The sequence below is a fragment of the Onychomys torridus genome, chromosome 2 (genome assembly GCF_903995425.1).
Source record: "Onychomys torridus chromosome 2, mOncTor1.1, whole genome shotgun sequence".
NCBI lineage: Eukaryota > Metazoa > Chordata > Mammalia > Rodentia > Cricetidae > Onychomys > Onychomys torridus.
The window spans coordinates 124,380,395-124,390,789 of NC_050444.1; the positions used below are offsets into that span (position 1 = coordinate 124,380,395).

A 10,395-nucleotide genomic window follows, 5' to 3' on the forward strand; every position below is an offset into this window, starting at 1 on the left:
AAGAGCACTGGCTGCTCTTCCAAAGGTCCTAAGTTCAATTCCCAGCAACCACAAGGTAGCTCACAACCATCTATAATGGGATCTGATGCCCTCTTCTGGCATGTAGGCATACATGCAGGCAGAACACTGTATGTATAATAAATAAATAATAAATAAATAAATAAATCTTTTTAAAGAAAATTTCAAGGCTTCTTCCTCGACACTGCCTGCGAGGTGGCTGCCATCTGTTTGGCGGCATCATGGCTGCCCTCCGGCCTCTGGAGAAGCCCAAAATCGTCAAAAAGAGGACCAAGAAGTTCATCCGGCACCAGTCAGACCGATGTGTCAAAGTTAAGCGAAACTGGCGGAAACCCAGAGGGACCGACAACGGGGGCGGAGAAGAGTCAAGGGCCAGATCCTAATGCCGAACATTGGTTACCGGAGCAACAAGAAAACCAAGCACACGCTGCCTAGCGGCTCCCGGAAGTTTCTGGTCCACAAGGTCAAGGAGCTGGAAGTGCTGCGGATGTGCTGAGATCGCTCACAACAATTCCTCCAAGAACCGAAAAGCCATCGTGGAAAGAGCAGCGCAGCTGGCCATCAGAGTCACCAACCCCAACGCCAGGCTACGCACTGAAGAAAACAAGTAAATAGATGGCTTGCCTGTGTGTTTTATTTGTGTTTAAATAAAACCACAAAAACTGCAGAAAAAAAATAAAAGAAAGAAAGTTTCAAGAAGCCAGAAAGCCGAACCAAGCCGCCTGTCCATCAACATACAAACTAAGTGTGAAGCAGACACACTGCAGGATATTCAGGTGTAAATAGGAACGATGTACTGACACAATAACATGGATGAACTTCAGCAACAATGTGTAGAAGAGAGAAGCCAGGTGCAGAAGGTCAAAGAGGCCACTTTTTTCCTCATCTGGGAACTTGGCATTGGATGCTCTCCCCCGAAGTCACATCTCCAGCTGTCTGTCTACTTCCTATTTTGGGACAGTCTCACTAAGTTACTCAGGCAGGTCTTGAATGTGTGATCTTCCTGCCCTAGCCTCCCACATAGCTTGGATTATAGGTCTGCATCACCAGGCCCAGCTATATACTGTATAAAACTATGTGAAGAATCAAAAGATAGGCAAACTCAGAGAGACAACAGATTCATGGTGACCAGGTTTGGGGAAACCAAGATAGATTGTTTAATGGATATAGGATATTATTCCAAAGTTATTTATTTATGTGACAGAATCTCTCTGTATAGCCCTGGCTGTCTTGGAACTCACTGTATAGACAAGATTGACTAAGAAATCAGATATCAGGCTGAGAGATGGCTCAGCAGTTAAGAGCACTGCTCGCTCTTCCAAAGGTCCTGAGTTCAATTCCCCCGCATCCACATGGTGGCTCACGACCATCTGTAATGAGATCTGGTGCCCTCTTCTGGCCTACGGGGATATGTGCAAACAGAACACTATATACATAATAAATAAATAAATCTTAAAAAAAGAAAGAAAGAAATCAGATATTTTCCTGCTTCTGCCTCCTGAGCACTTGGATTAAAGGAGTATGCCACCATAGACAAGGTGATTTCTGTTTTAGTTTTTGAAAGCTGTGGAGGACTGAGCAGGACCGGCCCCATAGGCTCATCTGTTTGAAACCTTGGTTGTTAGGGAGTGGTTCTCCTTGATAGGCATTTGGTGACCTTGTCAGAGTGGGTGTGGCCTTATAGGAGGAAGTCTGTCACTGGCGGTAGGCTTTGGGGTTTCAAAAGCTCAAGCCAGGCCCAATGTCTCTCTCTTCCTGCTGCCTGTGGATCTGGATGTAGGACTCTCAACTACTTCTCCAGCACCACGTCTGCCTGCACACCGCCATGCTCCCCGCCATGATGACAATGGACTGAACCTCTGAACTGTAAGCCAGCCCCCAAATAACTATTTTCCTTTGTAAGATTTGCCATGGTCACGGTGTCTCTTCGCAGCAAGAGAACAGTGACCAAGACAAAAGTAGAAGAAGACAATTCTTGAGGGACATTGCAAATACAATGCCACTTACTTGTATACTCTTGCGGGCCTCAAGAATATATTATAGAGATTCAGCTGTGTGTTAAAGCTATACTTTGACCTACCAAGGGTCTGTCAAATGGGAAGTCATTTATCACGGAATATTTGGTGTTATACAGCTTTAATATTCAGCTGCACCTTGCTATGAATTTCTTGTGGGCCCATATACGACTAGACCATTTAGCAAACTGAAGCTGTATAGATAGAGTCTTCTCATAGAATTCAAAGGAACACAGTAAATGGACAAAAGAGCATAGTGTATGTAGATGCCTTTCCCTCAGATACCCCACGCCAGATGCAGTGTCTTCCCCAGGACTCTGGGAGGAATTTTCTCAGGGCTGGAACTTGGGAAAATTTCATTAGTACACTTTAAAGTGATCACCTTAAAAATATCATATTTTCTCAGGGCTGGAGAGATGGCTCAGAGGTTAAGAGCACTGACTGCTCTTCCCGAGGTCCTGAGTTCAATTCCCAGCAATCACATGGTGGCTCACAGCCATCTGTAATTTGATCTGGTGCCCTCTTCTGGTGTGTAGGCAGAATACTGTACATATAATAAATAAATAAATCTTTTTAAAAAAAATCACAAGACACTTTGCTCACAGTAGCACAGTAGCCTCAAAGATTATCTAAATAGCTACCAACTAATGAAGTAAAAATGCCATCAGCCTAAATAGCAGAGTGTTAAAGAAATAAAACATTATTTTCTTAAATATAATGGAAAAAAATACACATTACCACATGGGTGAACCTTGAAGTCATTATGCTAAGTAAAAGAAGCTCAGCAATTAAGAGCACTGGTTGCTCTTCCAGAGGAGCCAAGTTCAATTCCCAGCAACCACATGACAGCTCATAGCTGCCTGTGACTTCAGTTTCAGGGGATCTGACACTCTTACACCAATGCACATAAGATAAATTAAATAAATGATTTTTAAAAAGAAGCCAGATTCAGTGCATGTTGCATGATTCCATTTATGAGAAATGTCCTGATTAGGGAAAGCCATAGAGATAGAAAATACATTATTCAAGAAGCAGGAATGGTGGGTAGGAGTGGGAGGGAGGGATGGAGGCTGACAGCTAGTAGGTGTTGGTTTCTTGCGGGTAGGGGGATGCAAGTGTTCTGAATTGATGATGCAGACTGTTGTGGACTAGAATCTAGTGCAACTCTAACCTCTGTCTTCCTCAATCAAGTGAAGACCACAGCTGTACAAAGCAAACTGCTGACTGTGACGGAGGGATATTAAATGCTGCACAAATCAGTTTTAAAATCCACCATGCTGTAAGGGGTGCAAATTGCCTCTAAGGGAGAGAGGATATCATGTTCTCTACTATGCAGAGAGCATCAGTTTTGGAGAATCACTTCACAGTGTGAATGTAAGCTACCAATGATTTTGCCTTCATTGTAAAAGAGGAAAGAGGAGGAGATGGACTTAAAACAAAGCAGCTGTGTGGACAGCATACAGTAAAATCTGAGTTAACCAAAGTGTTAGGAATTGGTGGGTGTGTTTAATTGGCTACAAAGTCGCCAGAAGTTCTATTTATCATTACAATTCCTGACTAATTTGTATTGCTTCTTTTTGAATAATGGATGTGATAAATATGGCTCCTAACTCAGAGACTGGTAAAGTCCAAGGCAATCGTTCATTAACAAAAGCCAATGCTCACCGTATAGTCCTGTAGCCATGGAGATAGGCTTTCTTTCAGCTGGATGCGGGCTGCCCTTAGGCACGAGTGGCCATAGACATCGAGTATGTTCATGTGTTTGACACTCGGGGCGGTTTGTCATTGATCTCTTCACTGAAATGAAGACAAAAGCCCCTTAACTTGTTCAGGCTTGAACCTGCCAAAAAGCTGTTCTGTTACAGATCACATCGAATGGAACTTAATGCTGAGAGCATTGGGAAGATGGGTCTCTAAATAGCAACTAGTCCAGCCTTCAGACAATGCTGACCTGATTAAACGTGGATATGATTAAAGGTATATTTTAATTTTTTGACTAAAAATGGATATTGAGGGAGAAAAACACAAAAACAAAAGGACATCTTTAAAGAAAGCAAATGTTTATAATCCCTTTTTTTTTTTCCCCAAGCATCCATGGCCTTTTCATTCTGACCTTTATCTTCTTTGCAAAAAAATGGCTAATTTATTTCAAATGCTGTATACTGGAAAAATCCAAAGTAGTCATCAGATAAACCAATTTAAAAAACCCACTACTGACGTTTTCTCTTTCGAAGAGTAGGGAGCCTCTGACTTGCTACCGATAAGGTCTCTGTAATCAGCATCATAATTAAGCCCACACAGACAGCGCTATGTTTCCAAGCACACAGCTGGGCTGGCACTGAGGCACATGTGCACTGGGCAGAAGACCTCCATTGCATTTCAATGACCGTGTGTGGCCTTTGGGCAGCCACCAATCCTGATCTCCTGACATTGTTGTCAGCATCCTGGGCCACTTGTCCATTCACCCCGGGGTGCCCCTGGATTAGCTTGTGAGCCACCTTCACTGAGCCTTGGGTCTGGCTGTTATAATTCCAAGCTCTTGTCAGAAAACAAAAAATGCTGGGAAACCCAAGTGGTACCCTTCTCCTGGCATGCAATCCCACCTCAGTCTGGTAGAGTCAACTAAAGTGAGGGTGGGGAGCAACCGTGTGTAGCACTAAAGATAGAAGGTGGCAGTGGGGATAAATGTGGTCACAAGGGTCTGAGCACTCAGACCAGGCTTCTAAACCTGGCTATACTACTCCTGGCTTGCATGGCTTTGGCAAGGTCCCCTATTTCATTCACCATGACTCAGTTTCCCCCTACGTAAAACAGGGTACTATGGCACCTTTCCTGAAGACAGACTTCATTTAAAATATGATATATAATAAAAAATCTCATCATATTGGGGCTTAGAGCTACCGTTACAGGTCTGTTAGAAAACAACGGACAGACTGTTGGCAGGGACAATTCCTCCTGCCTTGTTTCTGCTACAGAGGTTTGTGGAGATACACAGGGTATATTTGCTTTAATTTTTAATGCTTCATGAAGTACATAACCCTTTGTGGGGGTTCAGGATAGAAGAGAATGAAAAGCAAGCAACCCAGGGGTGTTGTATATAGAAGCCAATGGTGGCAACCCCAGCTCCCTCTGGCTTCCTTGCAAACAGTTGCTTTTACAAATGTGGTTTTGGTATGCAAATCACTGTATGCAGATTTTTGTGTGCAAAATACAGCATAGAAAAATGGCCTCCTTGCCAAAGAAGATAGGGGATGTTGGCTACCATCGCGTAAAATGGTAGCAAATTCCGGATGCCTTCCCCTACTGCTCTTTCTAACAATGTATGGGGTGAGCAGATTTTTGGCATGCTAAACTGAACTATTTTGGCTTTAGGTTGTGTGTTCTTGTGATAAAAGTGTGCTTATTGAAGCCTGTAACGACTTTTTGAAGCCATAATAATGTGTCGCGGTATTTAATTTAGTATTTCACAACAGCGTGCCACCTCCAGCTAGCAAAATCGCTTGTTCTGAAATCACAGATGGTTTCACATCTGAGGGTAGAGCTGCTTGACTTGTGTGCTTCCTGCTTCATGCGAAGAATTGTGCTTACTCAGAGACTTAATTTTACATTTCAGAAAATGTTTCCTAATTAATGTAGTCCTTAGTAAGTGAAAGGAATACATGTCATGTTAGAATAGTCTTTCTTTGGGGAGAGCAGGTGACCCTTCTTCTGAATTCTCAAGGCAATATTTTACCATCCAGGCAGAATAATAATATGTCTCTGTCCTGCTGTTTCTAACCAATTCCAAAGCCTTCCCCCCCCCCCCGTTTGGGTCCTCTCAGGAGAGGAGGTGGAATAAAAATGTATTCCAAGGTCACTTGTGACAGGGCCCCTGGTCTCCCAGGCTTGAGATTATTTTTGTCCACAATTATACTCAAGAGATCAGCCACTGCAAGCCTCAGTCCCTGACCACATGCCTTTCTTTCCCTATTCTTTCCTTTCCTTTCCACTCAAATATTTTCTGTTCATTTGGGGTGTTTCAAACTCGCCACCTTGCCAAGTGAGATGCTCATTAACTTTCCAAAAATGAAGTTTCCTTTAAAGGCATTCTCAGGACAATGCACACAGGCTGAAAGCAGGGATAACAAGTATAAAGCTGTCATGCCCCCAGTGGCTGGAAAAGAGGGAGAGAAAATCTTCACAGGGACATTTGTTCATGTGTTCATGCATGCATGCATTTGTAGGGCTGTTCGTGCATTCATTTCTGCATTTATTCATGTGTGTGTTCGTTCACTTGACTTCCTTCTTACTATGTGTTAGGTACTGCACAGGAACACGAAGATGAAAATATTCCCAGCTATTGAGGAGTTCAGTGTCTACCAGACGAGGCAGATGCACAGCCTGGTGCTGCTACTGCAGAGGAAATTTCCGCCAGACATACAGGCATGCACAGGTGTGGTTGTGCAGTCTACTGTACTGGCAGCCATGGAGAGATGCTTGGATGCTGGCAAAGCTTTGGAAGCTGAAGAGATATAATCTGGATAGGTGGGTAGGTGCGGGGAAAGGAGCCCCAGAAACAGAGGAGACAGTGAGCAAGAAGGTCTGGGGAATTCTTTCAGTTGAGAAATTTCTTTGACCTAAAAATAGAGGGTAGGGAAGTGTGGGAAAGAGTCTCACTGATTTTGTGTCTGTTTCCTCTTTTAAGATTTCTCCTCCAACCCAGCTGTGGTGGCACACACCTTTAATCCCAGCACTTGGGAGGCAAAGACAGGAAGATCTCGTGAGTTAAGTCCAGCCTGGTCTATAAAGTGAGGACAGCTAGGGCTGTTACACAGAGAGAATCTGTCTCAAAAACAAAACAAAAACAAAAAAATTTTTTTTTCTATTCTATGACCCATGTTCAGTCTCCTATGGCTTGACCAGGTAACTACCACAACCTGTGACCAGTCAACTTGCCTCTAACTTCCTCCTCCACTGACCCAGGGTACATCAAAGGCTGTACAGTGCCCACCCCCATCCATGTGGGAACCACTTGGACAAAAATCAAGTACCTTACCTTGAGCATGAACCCTGCTCTGACATGGGCCCTCCTGGCCACTGGCTTTGGTCAATTCCCACACCTCACATTGTCCCTTAGGTCCCAGGTCCCAAGCCCAGGTGGCTGCTACCCCCTCTCCACCAGTCCCAACACCAGACTGGTGAGAACCAGAACCGGCAGTGAGATGCTCCATTTATGTTTCGGGACTCAGCTCTGACTACTCTGTCTTGGCTTGTCTTCCTGTCTGAGTCCACAGTGTCAGGGGCTAAAAGATTAGGATCCCAGGATGTTGCTTCTGATTCTGGCTGGCTCAGGGTTAGAGACGTTTCTGAGCCTGTTTTCCTCCTGACTGGCGTGTGCCCACCTTGCACTATCTTCGGGTTAGCAGGGCCATGCTTACTGAGAGACTGGCACACGGCTCCAGACACCGGAGCTCTTGGTCTTGTTCCTTTTAACCGATCTGTGAAGTTTGCCTAGTGTAGCTCCCATGTCAGCCATTGGGTATGGAAGTCTGGACACTGAAAAGCCCTTTGAATAGAGTTAACTCTTATCACTGTTAACATGTTCATTTATTTATTCACTCATGTAACGTTTACTAAATTATCAGTATTTGGTACTGAAAGGAAAAGTGTCGGCTCAGGACCCCCAAGACCAAGTTCTCAGCACAAAGGAGATTTATTTGCCCCCGAGGGACAGAGGGCGGGGATGAGAGACAAAGACAGGAGATAGAGGACGAGGGAGCAGGGGACAAGGGAGAGGGGACAGGGCTATTTGTCCCAGAGGACAAAGGACTGCCTCTGGATAGAGAGGGGACACAGGGCACATAGGAAAATGGCGGTTATTAAGGCTCAAGGGAAAGCCTATGTTAGGAGGAGGTGTTTGATTTTATTGGGCCTGTTAATTAGGTGAGGCAAAGGAGGCTTTTGATTGCTGGACTTCAGTACTTTGATAGCTGGACCTTGGCAGTCAGCTTCAGGAGGAGGAAGGGGCCAATAAGGGAATAGCCCTTGGTGGCTAGCTGTAGAAGTGTGATCTAATGGTTTTTAGCAAGGCAGAGGGAATGGAGAGAAGGGCAAGACCTGCCAGAGCCATGCTCACCATGCCCAGGCTAGCCAGAGTCCCTTCAAGTACCTTGCAGGGGCTATAAAAATGAACCTGGGCCGGGTGGTAGTGGTGCACGCCTTTAATCCCAGCCCTTGGAAGGCAGAGGCAGGCAGATCTCTGTGAGTTCAAGGCCAGCCTGGTCCACAAAGCGAGTTTTAGGACCGTCAGAAACATTGCACAAAGAAACCCTGTCTCACAAAACCAAAACCAAAACAAAACAAGAAACAAACAAAGAACTTGGAAGCTCCCCCCCACCCAAGAAAAAATATTTCATAGCCTCTTGGAGGGAAATCATTAAACAAAGCCATCAAGTCCAAACCCAGGTGAGAACCTTGCCCCTCAGTTAGTGAATCAGAATCTGGGAGAGGCAGGGACTCAGGGATGAGTCCCAGAAGGGCAGCCCTATCCTTGCATCTGGAAGACTGTGATGTGAGGCAGAAGGACATGACAGGTGGAGGAAACTTGGTCAGTCAATAAGGGCCAGGAGAGAAGAGACTGCGTAAACTGTGAGAAAGTGGGTTAGTGCAAAGGTGTGCTGCTGTGTGGACCCAGAGAGTCTGCAGCTGCCCGAGGTATCAGTGCACACTGGGACTGAAGGAAGATGCTGTGTGTCTGGGGACTCCTGGAAGTCCGCACACTTACCTGACTGGCTACGAAGTCTTGGAGACACAGTGTCTCCTCTTTCATTTTCCCACAGCCTGCACCACGTTCACACTACATACAACCGAGGTGAGGACTATAGAGAAGAGGTGAGAGAGAACAAACCTTGTAAAGATTTGTAAGTAGAGCCAGTTCGGTGACACCTGGGGCCATACTCTCTTGCCAAGCCAATATGGAAGTGGCTTATACTGACTAGGGAGTTACACTATTCAAAACATAATATGAGCCAGCAAGAAGATGTGGCTTGTAGTACAGACTGTCACTCAGCAAGCCTTAATGGAATGACTCTAGACACAAGCCAAAGGACAGACATTCCGGCCACGTGCTGAGGAATCAGGCAGGAAGCCGGTCACCGCAAAGGTGGCTGTCAAAGCCTTTGGTGATCTGGGACAAGGTTGAAAAAGCCATGTGGGTGTGGCCATAAACATTGGATTGCTTAGGAAGCCAGGGATATGGTTCAGGACTGTAATTTGTCTGAGGCCAAGGATCAGGAACACTTTTCCTTCTGCACTCTGAACAGAACAGATTGCCGACACCAGAAATCCAGGGGAGCCTGTTGCTGCTCCCACCACCCTCCCAAGACAAACTCTTGAAAGCCTGCCCAGATCTTGTAATCTTATTAATCTAACAAAGAGCTTCAGTAACTGCCTCAGCCACGGGATCAGTGTTTACCATGTAATTTGCAACAAACTAATAAACACACCCTGCTGCAAGGCAAGCGCTTGGCAGAAAATGGTGGGAGAGGGTTAAGACTAAAGGTTCTGGGTGAATGCTAGCTCACCTTCCCTGTCTCTAGCCTCCCTGGCCCTGCCACCTCCCAGTTCAAACGTACCTTGTACATGGCTTCTTCAGGTCTTACCCTCCAGGGATCTGTCCCATGCTTCTGGCTGAGAGGGGATATGGCTGACCCATCCCTAACCCCGAGCTTCACCCAAGCACCCCTTCCTGATGAGGCCAGCAGCTCTGAAGTCTGCTCTAGGGGTGTGCTCAGCCCAGGCCTCTTTCCTTGGGTTTCAACCACAAGTCTCCCTTCTGTTTCATCTCCCAGTAGGACCGACGAATGTGCATGAGATTTAAGACAGAAAGTACCCACTGTGCTCCAAGACACAGCACTAACACTGAATGCTATGCCAAGCGCCTCAATGAGTCAACTCAAGTTCTTGCAGCAAGTCTGGAAATGCCTCATCTTATGGTCCAACTCATCACAGCAAGGCTACAAATTAGAAACCAAGCAACACAGAAACTGAGTGACATCACGGAGGTCACACAGTGAGGTCAAGCTTCGCTGTGGGGCTTGAACAGCAGCCAGTCTGGTGCCTGCCAAGCGCTGGACACTGCGTGGAAATCTCACCTCCTCTCAAGAGTTCTAGTCACTGCATCTGTGTTCCCACCTGTAACCGCTTCCCTTGTCCTGTGCCTGTTTGGGTTGATTCTGGAGTCATTGGCCTTGCCCAAAATGTGCTCTTGGCGGCTCCTGTCCCTGCCAAGCCGGTTCATTCTGCTTCTGCAGGCCCTCTGAATTTGCCCTGTTTCCAAGAGCATGTGGCTTACATGGAAACACACAGTATCCTAGTAGTTTAG

At 45.8% G+C, this 10,395-nt stretch overlaps 1 pseudogene; it reads left to right on the forward strand.

Moving 5' to 3' along the window:
* The first annotated feature begins 208 nt into the window (after window positions 1–208).
* On the forward strand, window positions 209–629 carry LOC118577070 (annotated as a pseudogene).
* Window positions 630–10,395: the final 9,766 nt, after the last annotated feature.